Genomic DNA, 17,282 nt, shown 5'->3' with positions numbered 1-17,282 from the left:
CGAATAGAATCAGATAGCAATAGAAGTGATACCTAGTCTATTAGGGTTGTTGGGTGTTTGGGTTCTAATCAAGCCAGAAGCAAAAAAAAAATATATAAGAGCAAGAATATGGAATTATTTGTACCTGTAATTATCAACTTGTTATCATCGTAAAAAAATATATAAGTTTCGATGGTTTGATCAGAAAAAGAGCAGCCACTGTAAATGGTCTAACGGTGGTAGTGACCTTGACAAAAATAATAGTTTAATGGCAGTTGTAAATCGATGGTGATGTTGGGTTCTTGACTAGTCGTTAACCGTAGCAACACGTGGACCACGTGGTGGTTGTTTAGCCAAATATGAGCACAATTAAAAGTAACAAGTGATATTATATGATGATGAGGTGTTTGGTTTGGTTGACAATCGTAAGTAAAACAAGAAAGGTTTCGGTTTGGTTGGTGACTGAAATAGTAGCAGAATTGATCGAGTAGGAGGTGTGTTTGCTTGGGTTCGAGAAGAAGGAACAAGAAAGATAGATGGTGATCGATTGGTTGTTGTGGTTGATGTAAGTTGAAGATAGAAAATGCGAAGATAATGGTTTATGATCATGGTATGGCGATTATGGTGGGTTGTGAGGGTGAGCCGATGGTAGTGATGGAATCCATGGTGGTGTCGGATCTTTGAGTATGCATTGGAGTATAACTCTCCATTTGCAATGTGATTCATAACTCTATCCCATGTTACTGAATATATATGCATTTTTAATACATATTTCGTATAGTTATGAATTTGTAAGAGTACATGAACAATTTTTGAGGTGTGGGAAAAGACATGAATTTTATGGATTCATTGATGATTAGATAAAAAGTTGGTGGGTTTGATAGGAAGTATGAGATGGTGGGTGATATCTATCATTGGTATATATATTGTCTTTGTTTTTAAATAGTTGATGGAAGACAACTAATGCAAAAACAGTAATCCACAAAATTATCAATTGAGTTCACGGATCTTTAATTTGTGTGGGGTCTGTGTGATTCCAAAAGTGGGAAAGTAATAGACAGTTTATTATAATATAAAATATATCTATATATTCTTAAAACGTGATTGATCAATAGGAGGCTCTAAATATCTACCGACAGTTTTAGATGGATGGCTATATCGTGTCCATTGCTAAACAGTTAGCGTATAAAAGTGTTCCTAAAAATCCCAAACTTTTAGAATAAATATATTTAATTATTTCACTCATTAACTGTTTGAAACCTGATAAAAAAATTTGATAATTATTTATTTTCTGTTCCAATTTATATGTACGGAGTACTAGTATTTAATCTTAAAAAGGTAAAAATATTTTCATGAAGCCTAAAATCTTCGTAATCGATTTACAGTTCAACTTTCATTTTAAATCTTCATACATATGTAATATATCATTATGAACACTAAAGAAATGTCAACCGAGTGTTACAGACGTTTACCATTTAAGCTCAAAAATTAACTATATTTAATTTACACTATGTATATATATAAACAGTTTTAAATAACGAAATTTACTACGCAAATAAATATATATTAAATAATTAAGTTAAATATAACAATATATATATACAAGAAATATACATATAAAATAATAGTCTTTATCACAATGTATTTTATTGTACATATTTATTTATAACAATAAATGTATATAATAGTTTATTAATGTTCATTTTATTGTATATATTATATATATATTTATATATACACATACTTACAAGCAATGGTTCATGAATCATCAGGAACATTCGAAAGTCAATTGAATATATGAACATCGTTTCAAAATTTTCTAGACTCAACATTACATACTTTGTTTATCGTATCGAAATCATATAAAGATTAAGTTTAAATTTAGTCGGAAATTCCCGGGTCGTCACACAAACCATTTGGAATACGCTTATTTACATGGTGAATCTGAATTACCTGTAATAATATCGTCTTCTCTTACTGAATCGTGAGAAATCACAACTCATTTCTGTGTTGAAAGCTCATAAACCAGTCATTGCATGGAAGATTCATGATATTAAAGGAATAAGTCCTTCGTATTGCACACATAAAATCCTTATAGAAGAAGGTCATAAAACGTATGTGCAACGCCAACGAAGACTAAATCCTAATATGCAAGATGTTGTTAAAAAAGAAATTATTAAACTGCTAGATGCAGGTTTAATTTATCCAATTTCTGATAGTTCATGGGTAAGCCCAGTTCAATGCGTGCCTAAGAAGGGTGGCATGACTGTCATTACAAATGAGAAAAATGAACTTATTCCTACTAGGACTGTAACTGGATGGCGTGTATGTATTGATTATAGAAAATTAAATGACGCCACCAGAAAAGATCACTTTCCCTTACCTTTCATTGATCAAATGTTGGAAAGATTAGCCGGAAATAGTTATTATTGTTTTCTTGATGGATTTTCCGGATATTTTCAAATTCCAATAGCACCCGAAGATCAAGAGAAAACCACATTCACGTGCCCTTATGGTACTTTTGCTTACAAACGCATGCCATTTGGACTTTGCAACGCCCCTGCAACCTTTCAAAGGTGCATGATGGCGATTTTTCACGACATGATAGAAGAATGCATGGAAGTTTTCATGGATGACTTTTCAGTCTTCGGTGATACATTTGAATCATGTTTAGTTAATCTTGAACAAATGCTTATTAGATGCGAACAATCAAATCTAGTACTTAATTGGGAGAAATGCCTTTTCATGGTTAAAGAAGGCATCGTTCTTGGTCATAAAATTTTAAAGGAAGGAATTGAAGTGGATAGAGCTAAAGTAGATGTAATTGCTAAACTTCCACATCCCACCAATGTTAGAGGAGTTAGGAGTTTTCTATGGCATGCCGGTTTTTACCGATGTTTCATAAAAGATTTTTCTAAAAATGCCACTCCTATGAATAAACTCCTAGAAAAGATGCTCCATTCATCTTTTCAGATGAATATATCAAATCTTTTAATATTCTTAAAGAGAAACTCACTAATGCGCCGATCATGATAACACCAAATTGGAATCTACCGTTTGAACTAATGTGCGATGCAAGTGATTTTGCAATGGGAGCCGTTTTAAGACAAAGGATTGAAAAACGATTTCAACCTATATATTATGCTAGTAAGACGTTACAAGGAGCACAAACAAACTACATAACTACTGAAAAAGAACTCCTTGCTATTGTCTTTGCTTTTGACAAATTTCATTCATATCTCGTTCTAGCAAAAACGGTGGTCTATACCGACCATTCTGCTCTCAGATACCTATTTTCGAAACAAGATGCCAAACCAAGATTAATCCGTTGGATCTTACTCTTACAAGAGTTCGATATTGAAAACCGAGATAAAAGAGGAGCAGAAAATCTCGCCGCTGATCATCTTTCTCGCCTTGAAAATCCTGAATTAGAAGTTCTAAATGAATCGGCCATACAAGACAACTTTCCTGATGAATATCTATTGAAGATAGATTATAATGAAATTCCATGGTTTGCAGACTATGCAAACTACTTAGTATGTGGATTCCTTGAAAAAGGATTATCGTACCAAAAACGAAAGAAATTCTTCAGTGATATAAAACACTATTTTTGGGAAGATCCACATTTGTTTAAAAGTTGTCCAGATGGAATAATACGCCGATGTATATTCAGAGATGAAGCTAGTAAAATTTTAAACCATTGTCACACAGGACCAACAGGAGGGCATTATGGGCCTCAATAACAACAAGAAAAGTTTATGATGCTGGATTCTATTGGCCTACAATTTACAAAGACGCACACCTTCTTTGCAAATCCTGTGATGCATGTCAAAGGGCCGGAAAAATAAGTTAACGTGATGAAATGCCACAAAATGTCATTCAAGTATGTGAAGTATTTGACATTTGGGGTATTGACTTTATGGGTCCATTTCCAAAATCTCATAATAATCTCTATATTCTCGTAGCCATTGATTATGTATCTAAATGGGCGGAAGCACAAGCTCTCCCAACTAACGATGCACGAGTTGTAGTCAACTTTTTAAAATGTCTTTTTGCAAGGTTTGGAACACCGAAAGCTTTAATAAGTGATCGGGGAACTCATTTTTGTAATAATCAACTTGAGAAAGTTCTTAAAAGATATGGAGTCACTCATAAAATCTCCACCGCATATCATCCACAAACAAGTGGATAAGTTGAAAATACCAACCGAGCTTTAAAACGTATTCTAGAAAAAACCGTAGGATCAAATCCGAAGGAATGGTCCATTAAATTGGAGGATGCACTCTGGGCTTTTAGAACAGCCTACAAAACTCCAATTGGAACCACACCTTTTAAACTCGTTTATGGAAAAGCATGTCATCTTCCAGTAGAAATTGAACACAAAGCATTTTGTGCTTTCAAGACATGTAATCTTGATTTACATGAAGCTGGACGTCTACGGTTAAGTCAACTAAACGAATTAGAAGAATTAAGACATGAAGCATACGAAAATTCGTTAATCTATAAAGAAAGAATGAAGAAATGGCATGATAAAAGAATCAGAAGTTTAAAAGAATTTAAAGAAGGAGACAGAGTTCTTCTTTTCAATTCACGATTCAAGCTATTTCCTAGAAAATTGAAATCAAGATGGTCTGGACCATTTATAGTCAAAAGAGTTTTCCCATACGGAACGATAGAATTAATAAATTTAAATGGAATTGAATTTAAAGTTAATGGTCACAGAGTTAAACATTACATAGATAGTACAATGGAAGTTGACAACGAAGTTAATCACAATTTCGATACCACAGCTAACTAAGTATGGGGAGAATCAAGTCTTTTAAAGGATAATATGTATATCTGTTAGAGTTAGTTTTTCTGTTTTCGTGTAGTTCTCGAAAATGGAACCCGAATGGTCTTTCCCTAGCAGACCCTAAAGAACTAGTCTTCTCCCCCCATTCTGAATTTTTATTTTTTTTAGGTTTTTACGAAATGAAGACTTCCTGTGAACTAAACCATGGTCTAATGCTACACGCTTTGTGTAGTGACCCGAACTTTTCCATGTTTATATATATTAATTGAGATTGATATTTACATGATTAAATGTTTCCAACATGTTAAGCAATCAAACTTTTTAAGACTTGATTAATTGAAATATGTTTCATATAGACAATTGACCACCCAAGTTGACCGGTGATTCACGAACGTTAAAACTTGTAAAAACTATACGATGACATATATATGGTTATATATATAGTTAACATGTTTTTATTATAAGTATGTATCTCATTAGGTATTTTAACAATGAGTTATATACATAAAAATGAGACTATTAATTTAAGAAACTCGAAAACGATATATATAACGATTATCGTTATAACAACGTCTTACTAGGTACATATGAATCATATTAAGATATTGATACACTTGGTTAATTATGTTAAATGATAAGTAAATATATTATTAAGTGTATTAACAATGAAATACATATGTAAAAATAAGACTACTAACTTAATGATTTCGAAACGAGACATATATGTAACGATTATCGTTGTAACGACATTTAACTGTATATACATCATACTGAGATATATTATATATCATAATATCATGATAATATAACAATTTAATATCTCATTTGTTATAATAAACAATGGGTTAACAACATTCAACAAGATCGTTAACCTAAAGGTTTCAAAACAATATTTACATGTAACGACTAACGATGACTTAACGACTCAGTTAAAATGTATATACATGTAGTGTTTTAATATGTATTCATACACTTTTGAAAGACTTCAAGACACTTATCAAAATACTTCTACTTAACAAAAATGCTTACAATTACATCCTCGTTCAGTTTCATCAACAATTCTACTCGTATGCACCCGTATTCGTACTCGTACAATACACAGCTTTTAGATGTATGTACTATTGGTATATACACTCCAATGATCAGCTCTTAGCAGCCCTTGTGAGTCACCTAACACATGTGGGAACCATCATTTGGCAACTAGCATGAAATATCTCATAAAATTACAAAAATATGAGTAATCATTCATGACTTATTTACATGAAAACAAAATTACATATCCTTTATATCTAATCCATACACCAACGACCAAAAACACCTACAAACACTTTCATTCTTCAATTTTCTTCATCTAATTGATCTCTCTCAAGTTCTATCTTCAAGTTCTAAGTGTTCTTCATAAATTCCAAAAGTTCTAGTTTCATAAAATCAAGAATACTTTCAAGTTTGCTAGCTCACTTCCAATCTTGTAAGGTGATCATCCAACCTCAAGAAATCTTTGTTTCTTACAGTAGGTTATCATTCTAATACAAGGTAATAATCATATTCAAACTTTGGTTCAATTTCTATAACTATAACAATCTTATTTCAAGTGATGATCTTACTTGAACTTGTTTTCGTGTCATGATTCTGCTTCAAGAACTTCGAGCCATCCAAGGATCCATTGAAGCTAGATCCACTTTTCTCTTTTCTAGTAGGTTTATCCAAGGAACTTAAGGTAGTAATGATGTTCATAACATCATTCGATTCATACATATAAAGCTATCTTATTCGAAGGTTTAAACTTGTAATCACTAGAACATAGTTTAGTTAATTCTAAACTTGTTCGCAAATAAAAGTTAATCCTTCTAACTTGACTTTTAAAATCAACTAAACACATGTTCTATATCTATATGATATGCTAACTTAATGATTTAAAACCTGGAAACACGAAAAACACCGTAAAACCGGATTTACGCCGTCGTAGTAACACCGCGGGCTGTTTTGGGTTAGTTAATTAAAAACTATGATAAACTTTGATTTAAAAGTTGTTATTCTGAGAAAATTATTTTTATTATGAACATGAAACTATATCCAAAAATTATGGTTAAACTCAAAGTGGAAGTATGTTTTCTAAAATGGTCATCTAGACGTCGTTCTTTCGACTGAAATGACTACCTTTACAAGAACGACTTGTAACTTATTTTTCCGACTATAAACCTATACTTTTTCTGTTTAGATTCATAAAATAGAGTTCAATATGAAACCATAGCAATTTGATTCACTCAAAACGGATTTAAAATGAAGAAGTTATGGGTAAAACAAGATTGGATAATTTTTCTCATTTTAGCTACGTGAAAATTGGTAACAAATCTATTCCAACCATAACTTAATCAACTTGTATTGTATATTATGTAATCTTGAGATACCATAGACACGTATACAATGTTTCGACCTATCATGTCGACACATCTATATATATTTCGGAACAACCATAGACACTCTATATGTGAATGTTGGAGTTAGCTATACAGGGTTGAGGTTGATTCCAAAATATATTTAGTTTGAGTTGTGATCAATACTGAGATACGTATACACTGGGTCGTGGATTGATTCAAGATAATATTTATCGATTTATTTCTGTACATCTAACTGTGGACAACTAGTTGTAGGTTACTAACGAGGACAGCTGACTTAATAAACTTAAAACATCAAAATATATTAAAAGTGTTGTAAATATATTTTGAACATACTTTGATATATATGTATATATTGTTATAGGTTCGTGAATCAACCAGTGGCCAAGTCTTACTTCCCGACGAAGTAAAATCTGTGAAAGTGAGTTATAGTCCCACTTTTAAAATCTAATATTTTTGGGATGAGAATACATGCAGGTTTTATAAATGATTTACAAAATAGACACAAGTACGTGAAACTACATTCTATGGTTGAATTATCGAAATTGAATATGCCCCTTTTTATTAAGTCTGGTAATTTAAGAATTAGGGAACAGACACCCTAATTGACGCGAATCCTAAAGATAGATCTATTGGGCCTAACAAACCCCATCCAAAGTACCGGATGCTTTAGTACTTCGAAATTTATATCATATCCGAAGGGTGTCCCGGAATGATGGGGATATTCTTATATATGCATCTTGTTAATGTCGGTTACCAGGTGTTCACCATATGAATGATTTTTATCTCTATGTATGGGATGTGTATTGAAATATGAAATCTTGTGGTCTATTATTATGATTTGATATATATAGGTTAAACCTATAACTCACCAACATTTTTGTTGACGTTTTAAGCATGTTTATTCTCAGGTGATTATTAAGAGCTTCCGCTGTCGCATACTTAAATAAGGACGAGATTTGGAGTCCATGCTTGTATGATATTGTGTAAAAACTGCATTCAAGAAACTTATTTTGTTGTAACATATTTGTATTGTAAACCATTATGTAATGGTCGTGTGTAAACAGGATATTTTAGATTATCATTATTTGATAATCTACGTAAAGCTTTTTAAAACCTTTATCTATGAAATAAAGGTTATGGTTTGTTTTAAAAATGAATGCAGTCTTTGAAAAACGTCTCATATAGAGGTCAAAACCTCGCAACGAAATCAATTAATATGGAACGTTTTTAGTCAATAAGAACGGGACATTTCAGTTGGTATCAGAGCGTTGGTCTTAGAGAACCAGAAAATTTGCATTAGTGTGTCTTATCGAGTTTGTTAGGATGCATTAGTGAGTCTGGACTTCGACCGTGTTTTCTTTAAAAATGATTGCTTAACATTTTTGTTGGAAACTATATATTTTTAACATATGAATATTATGTGATATATTAATCTCTTAACGTGTTTGATATTATGTGATAGATGTCTACCTCTAGAACAAGTCCCATTGACTCACCTAATAATAATGAAGAGTCAAATGTAAATTGGAATGATTTGTGGACTGATTCACAAGTTCCCGAAGAGGAACCGGAAGAAGAGTCGGAACCGGAAGAAGAATCTGAACCGGAAGAAGAATCGGAACCGGATGAAGAAATAGAACCGGTGGGGGAAATAATAAAACGGTTAAGTAAAAGAAAATCCTCAACCAATCGACCAAGGTTAATTATGGTCAATGGTGTTTCCGCCAAGGAAGCAAAATATTGGGAGGATTACCAATTCTCCGATGAATCGGATTCCGACGAGAATTCCGATGATGTTATAGAAATTACCCCAACTGAATTTGAAAAGGCAAAAGAAAATAATAAGGGAAAGGGCATAAAAATAGAGAAATCTAATTCCAACCCCGATGAACTTTATATGTATCGTCAACCCCCGAAGTCCTTAAGTTGTAACAATGACCCGGGAACCTCTAAACCACCAGGTTTTTCTAAACCAATGTGGACAACGACGGCTCGTATTAGGGGAACATCATATATCCCTAGAAACTTGGCAAAACGAACCAAAACCGAAGAAGAAGAAACGAGCGAGTCGGAATAAGATAGTTGTATTCGTGTGGTGTAATATATGTAATATAGTGTTCTTATGCTTTATGATATATGTAAAAATTGCTTGTATTAATAAGTATTTTTTTATGAATCTAACTCTTGTCTATTTTACAGTTTAAAAACACAAAATGGATAGACAACCCAATATTTTAAGAGACCTACCCGGAGACATGATTGATGAAATCTTGTCTAGAGTCGGCCAGAATTCTTCGGCACAACTATTTAAGGCGAGATCAGTTTGTAAGACATTCGAAGAACGTTCCAAGAATGTCTTGGTTTATAAGAGACTTTCGTTTGAAAGATGGGGGATATCACATTGGGAAACCCATAAGTTACGATGTGTTTACTTTGACGCATATATTGCGGGGAACCCAAATGCTATTTTACGCAACGGGTTAAGAAATTATTTTGACTCAATATATCCGAATATTGGACTTCGTGATTTAGAAAAAGCGGCTAACATGCAACATAAAGAAGCATGTTATGCTTACGGATTAGTAATGTTCGCTTCTCACCAAAGTGAGAACAAGAACATCGGGCTACAACTATTAAACAAAACGTTTCCACAAGTGACAGAGTCGATAATTGGGGTAAGAAATGAGGTTTTTAGATTATTACGGGACTGTTGGACATTACGTAACCCTCGTCCCTTTGATGACGCTACAACACGCTGTCTTATCAACGGCCATAACGGTTATGTTGCACAAGACCAAGGATGGGAAGTAGTCCTAGTAAAACCAGAATGCATGACTTGTTTCTGGACGTATGAATTACGTGTCTTTATTGCCTTTGCTGAACGACTTGTGTACTAGCTAGAATTATCTTCACAACTATCTTGTATCAAAGTTATTGTGTGCAATATTTCATGCTTTATGTAAAATAAGCGGTATTGTAAGTTTGTAAAATATTGTATAAAAGTTTGAACGCGAAATATTATTATAATCAGTTTTTCATATAGAATTGTAGTAGTTGAATTGTATATTAGCTACTAAGTATGAACTTAACGGGTAGGTACTACCCGAATTTAAACTTATAAAACGCTAATATGAAGAAAAAGCTTTTATAAATGAGTTCATATTATGCTACGAAATACTATTAACTACTCTTAATATTCTGTATGATTAACTTGTTCCATTTAACTATTTTGAAGGAAATGGCACCGACTACTCGACACACCGTGAATATGAATGAAGAGGAATTCCGTACTTTTCTAGCTTCAAACATAGCCGCAGTACAGGCTGCGCTACATACCAACAATAACCTTGGATCTAGCAGTACAGGAAATCGTGTAGGATGCACCTACAAAGAATTCACTGCCTGCAAACCTTTGGAATTTGATGGAACCGAAGGACCGATCGGATTGAAATGGTGGACCGAGAAGGTCGAATCGGTGTTTGCCATAAGTAAGTGTACTGAAGAGGACAAAGTGAAGTACGCTACGCATACCTTCACAGGTTCTGCGTTAACATGGTGGAATACCTATCTAGAGCAAGTGGGACAAGACGATGCGTACGCACTACCGTGGTCAGCATTCAAGCACTTGATGAACGAGAAGTACCGTCCCAAAACCGAGGTCAATAAGCTCAAGACAGAACTTAGAGGGTTACGAACCCAAGGATTTGATATTACCACGTATGAAAGACGATTCACAGAATTGTGCCTATTGTGTCCGGGAGCATTCGAAGATGAGGAAGAGAAGATCGACGCGTTTGTGAAAGGATTACCGGAAAGAATCCAAGAAGATATAAGTTCACACGAGCCCGCCTCCATACAACAGGCATGTAGAATGGCTCACAAACTCGTGAACCAAATTGAAGAAAGAATTAAAGAACAGACTGCTGAAGAGGCCAATGTGAAGCAAGTCAAAAGAAAGTGGGAGGAAAACGGTGATAAGAATCACCAATACAACAGCAACAGCAATTACAACAATAATCGCAAAAATTATCCCAACAATCGCAACATCAATCGCAACTACAACAAACGGCCCAACAACAACAACAACAACAACAGCAACTACAACAATCATCCCAACAACAATAATAACCGCAACAACAACAACAATCAGAAGCAGCTATGCCAAAGGTGTGAAAAGAATCACTCGGGGTTCTGCACCAAATTTTGCAACAAGTGTAAAAGAAATGGTCATAGCGCGGCGAAGTGTGAGGTCTACGGACCAGGGGTTAATAGAACAAAAGGAACAAATGGTGTCGGAACGAGTAATGGCGGAGCAAGTAGTGTCGGAGCAAGCTATGCCAATGTAGTTTGTTATAAATGTGGAAAACCGGGCCACATTATTAGAAATTGCCCGAACCAGGAGAACACGAATGGACAAGGCCGCGGAAGAGTTTTCAATATTAATGCGGCAGAGGCACAGGAAGACCCGGAGCTTGTTACGGGTACGTTTCTTATTGACAATAAATCTGCTTACGTTTTATTTGATTCGGGTGCGGATAGAAGCTATATGAGTAGAGATTTTTGTGCTAAATTAAGTTGTCCATTGACGCCTTTGGATAGTAAATTTTTACTCGAATTAGCAAATGGTAAATTAATTTCAGCAGATAATATATGTCGGAATCGAGAAATTAAACTGGTTAGCGAAACATTTAAGATTGATTTGATACCAGTAGAGTTAGGGAGTTTTGATGTGATAATCGGTATGGACTGGTTGAAAGAAGTGAAAGCGGAGATCGTTTGTTACAAAAATGCAATTCGCATTATACGAGAAAAAGGAAAACCCTTAATGGTGTACGGAGAAAAGGGCAACACGAAGCTACATCTTATTAGTAATTTGAAGGCACAAAAACTAATAAGAAAAGGTTGCTATGCTGTTCTAGCACACGTCGAGAAAGTACAAACTGAAGAAAAGAGCATCAATGATGTTCCCATTGCAAAAGAATTTCCCGATGTATTTCCGAAAGAATTACCGGGATTACCCCCACATCGATCCGTTGAATTTCAAATAGATCTTGTACCAGGAGCTGCACCAATAGCTCGTGCTCCTTACAGACTCGCACCCAGTGAGATGAAAGAACTGCAAAGCCAATTACAAGAACTTTTAGAGCGTGGTTTCATTCGACCAAGCACATCACCGTGGGGAGCTCCTGTTTTGTTTGTCAAGAAGAAAGATGGTACATTCAGGTTGTGTATCGACTACCGAGAGTTGAACAAACTTACCATCAAGAACCGCTACCCACTACCGAGAATCGACGACTTATTTGATCAACTACAAGGCTCGTCTGTTTATTCAAAGATTGACTTACGTTCCGGGTATCATCAAATGCGGGTGAAAGAAGATGATATTCCAAAGACTGCTTTCAGAACACGTTACGATCATTATGAGTTCATGGTCATGCCGTTTGGTTTAACTAATGCACCAGCTGTGTTCATGGACCTTATGAACCGAGTGTGTGGACCATACCTTGACAAGTTTGTCATTGTTTTCATTGATGACATACTTATTTACTCAAAGAATGACCAAGAACACGGTGAACATTTGAGAAAGGTGTTAGAAGTATTGAGGAAGGAAGAATTGTACGCTAAGTTTTCAAAGTGTGCATTTTGGCTGGAAGAAGTTCAATTCCTCGGTCACATAGTGAACAAAGAAGGTATTAAGGTGGATCCGGCAAAGATAGAAACTGTTGAAAAGTGGGAAACCCCGAAAACTCCGAAACACATACGCCAGTTTTTAGGACTAGCTGGTTACTACAGAAGGTTCATTCAAGACTTTTCCAGAATAGCAAAACCCTTGACTGCATTAACGCATAAAGGGAAGAAATTTGAATGGAATGATGAACAAGAGAAAGCGTTTCAGTTATTGAAGAAAAAGCTAACTACGGCACCTATATTGTCATTGCCTGAAGGGAATGATGATTTTGTGATTTATTGTGATGCATCAAAGCAAGGTCTCGGTTGTGTATTAATGCAACGAACGAAGGTGATTGCTTATGCGTCTAGACAATTGAAGATTCACGAACAAAATTATACGACGCATGATTTGGAATTAGGCGCGGTTGTTTTTGCATTAAAGACTTGGAGGCACTACTTATATGGGGTCAAAAGTATTATATATACCGACCACAAAAGTCTTCAACACATATTTAATCAGAAACAACTGAATATGAGGCAGCGTAGGTGGATTGAATTATTAAATGATTACGACTTTGAGATTCGTTACCACCCGGGGAAGGCAAATGTGGTAGCCGATGCCTTGAGCAGGAAGGACAGAGAACCCATTCGAGTAAAATCTATGAATATAATGATTCATAATAACCTTACTACTCAAATAAAGGAGGCGCAACAAGGAGTTTTAAAAGAGGGAAATTTAAAGGATGAAATACCCAAAGGATCGGAGAAGCATATTAATATTCGGGAAGACGGAACCCGGTATAGGGCTGAAAGGATTTGGGTACCAAAATTTGGAGATATGAGAGAAATGGTACTTAGAGAAGCTCATAAAACCAGATACTCAATACATCCTGGAACGGGGAAGATGTACAAGGATCTCAAGAAACATTTTTGGTGGCCGGGTATGAAAGCCGATGTTGCTAAATACGTAGGAGAATGTTTGACGTGTTCTAAGGTCAAAGCTGAGCATCAGAAACCATCAGGTCTACTTCAACAACCCGAAATCCCGGAATGGAAATGGGAAAACATTACCATGGATTTCATCACTAAATTGCCAAGGACTGCAAGTGGTTTTGATACTATTTGGGTAATAGTTGATCGTCTCACCAAATCAGCACACTTCCTGCCAATAAGAGAAGATGACAAGATGGAGAAGTTAGCACGACTGTATTTGAAGGAAGTCGTCTCCAGACATGGAATACCAATCTCTATTATCTCTGATAGGGATGGCAGATTTATTTCAAGATTCTGGCAGACATTACAGCAAGCATTAGGAACTCGTCTAGACATGAGTACTGCCTATCATCCACAAACTGATGGGCAGAGCGAAAGGACGATACAAACGCTTGAAGACATGCTACGAGCATGTGTTATTGATTTCGAAAACAGTTGGGATCGACATCTACCGTTAGCAGAATTTTCCTACAACAACAGCTACCATTCAAGCATTGAGATGGCGCCGTTTGAAGCACTTTATGGTAGAAAGTGCAGGTCTCCGATTTGTTGGAGTGAAGTGGGGGATAGACAGATTACGGGTCCGGAGATTATACAAGAAACTACCGAGAAGATCATCCAAATTCAACAACGGTTGAAAACCGCCCAAAGTCGACAAAAGAGCTACGCTGACATTAAAAGAAAAGATATAGAATTTGAAATTGGAGAGATGGTCATGCTTAAAGTTGCACCTTGGAAAGGCGTTGTTCGATTTGGTAAACGAGGGAAATTAAATCCAAGGTATATTGGACCATTCAAGATTATTGATCGTGTCGGACCAGTAGCTTACAGACTTGAGTTACCTCAACAACTCGCGGCTGTACATAACACTTTCCACGTCTCGAATTTGAAGAAATGTTTTGCTAAAGAAGATCTCACTATTCCGTTAGATGAAATCCAAATCAACGAAAAACTTCAATTCATCGAAGAACCCGTCGAAATAATGGATCGTGAGGTTAAAAGACTTAAGCAAAACAAGATACCAATTGTTAAGGTTCGATGGAATGCTCGTAGAGGACCCGAGTTCACCTGGGAGCGTGAAGATCAGATGAAGAAGAAATACCCGCATCTATTTCCAGAAGATTCGTCAACACCTTCAACAGCTTAAAAATTTCGGGACGAAATTTATTTAACGGGTAGGTACTGTAGTGACCCGAACTTTTCCATGTTTATATATATTAATTGAGATTGATATTTACATGATTAAATGTTTCCAACATGTTAAGCAATCAAACTTTTTAAGACTTGATTAATTGAAATATGTTTCATATAGACAATTGACCACCCAAGTTGACCGGTGATTCACGAACGTTAAAACTTGTAAAAACTATACGATGACATATATATGGTTATATATATAGTTAACATGTTTTTATTATAAGTATGTATCTCATTAGGTATTTTAACAATGAGTTATATACATAAAAATGAGACTATTAATTTAAGAAACTCGAAAACGATATATATAACGATTATCGTTATAACAACGTCTTACTAGGTACATATGAATCATATTAAGATATTGATACACTTGGTTAATTATGTTAAATGATAAGTAAATATATTATTAAGTGTATTAACAATGAAATACATATGTAAAAATAAGACTACTAACTTAATGATTTCGAAACGAGACATATATGTAACGATTATCGTTGTAACGACATTTAACTGTATATACATCATACTGAGATATATTATATATCATAATATCATGATAATATAACAATTTAATATCTCATTTGTTATAATAAACAATGGGTTAACAACATTCAACAAGATCGTTAACCTAAAGGTTTCAAAACAATATTTACATGTAACGACTAACGATGACTTAACGACTCAGTTAAAATGTATATACATGTAGTGTTTTAATATGTATTCATACACTTTTGAAAGACTTCAAGACACTTATCAAAATACTTCTACTTAACAAAAATGCTTACAATTACATCCTCGTTCAGTTTCATCAACAATTCTACTCGTATGCACCCGTATTCGTACTCGTACAATACACAGCTTTTAGATGTATGTACTATTGGTATATACACTCCAATGATCAGCTCTTAGCAGCCCTTGTGAGTCACCTAACACATGTGGGAACCATCATTTGGCAACTAGCATGAAATATCTCATAAAATTACAAAAATATGAGTAATCATTCATGACTTATTTACATGAAAACAAAATTACATATCCTTTATATCTAATCCATACACCAACGACCAAAAACACCTACAAACACTTTCATTCTTCAATTTTCTTCATCTAATTGATCTCTCTCAAGTTCTATCTTCAAGTTCTAAGTGTTCTTCATAAATTCCAAAAGTTCTAGTTTCATAAAATCAAGAATACTTTCAAGTTTGCTAGCTCACTTCCAATCTTGTAAGGTGATCATCCAACCTCAAGAAATCTTTGTTTCTTACAGTAGGTTATCATTCTAATACAAGGTAATAATCATATTCAAACTTTGGTTCAATTTCTATAACTATAACAATCTTATTTCAAGTGATGATCTTACTTGAACTTGTTTTCGTGTCATGATTCTGCTTCAAGAACTTCGAGCCATCCAAGGATCCATTGAAGCTAGATCCACTTTTCTCTTTTCTAGTAGGTTTATCCAAGGAACTTAAGGTAGTAATGATGTTCATAACATCATTCGATTCATACATATAAAGCTATCTTATTCGAAGGTTTAAACTTGTAATCACTAGAACATAGTTTAGTTAATTCTAAACTTGTTCGCAAATAAAAGTTAATCCTTCTAACTTGACTTTTAAAATCAACTAAACACATGTTCTATATCTATATGATATGCTAACTTAATGATTTAAAACCTGGAAACACGAAAAACACCGTAAAACCGGATTTACGCCGTCGTAGTAACACCGCGGGCTGTTTTGGGTTAGTTAATTAAAAACTATGATAAACTTTGATTTAAAAGTTGTTATTCTGAGAAAATTATTTTTATTATGAACATGAAACTATATCCAAAAATTATGGTTAAACTCAAAGTGGAAGTATGTTTTCTAAAATGGTCATCTAGACGTCGTTCTTTCGACTGAAATGACTACCTTTACAAGAACGACTTGTAACTTATTTTTCCGACTATAAACCTATACTTTTTCTGTTTAGATTCATAAAATAGAGTTCAATATGAAACCATAGCAATTTGATTCACTCAAAACGGATTTAAAATGAAGAAGTTATGGGTAAAACAAGATTGGATAATTTTTCTCATTTTAGCTACGTGAAAATTGGTAACAAATCTATTCCAACCATAACTTAATCAACTTGTATTGTATATTATGTAATCTTGAGATACCATAGACACGTATACAATGTTTCGACCTATCATGTCGACACATCTATATATATTTCGGAACAACCATAGACACTCTATATGTGAA

Source organism: Rutidosis leptorrhynchoides, chromosome 5 (assembly GCF_046630445.1).
Source record: "Rutidosis leptorrhynchoides isolate AG116_Rl617_1_P2 chromosome 5, CSIRO_AGI_Rlap_v1, whole genome shotgun sequence".
Classification (NCBI taxonomy): Eukaryota; Viridiplantae; Streptophyta; class Magnoliopsida; order Asterales; family Asteraceae; genus Rutidosis; species Rutidosis leptorrhynchoides.
Note: the sequence above shows the minus strand (reverse complement) of the source record.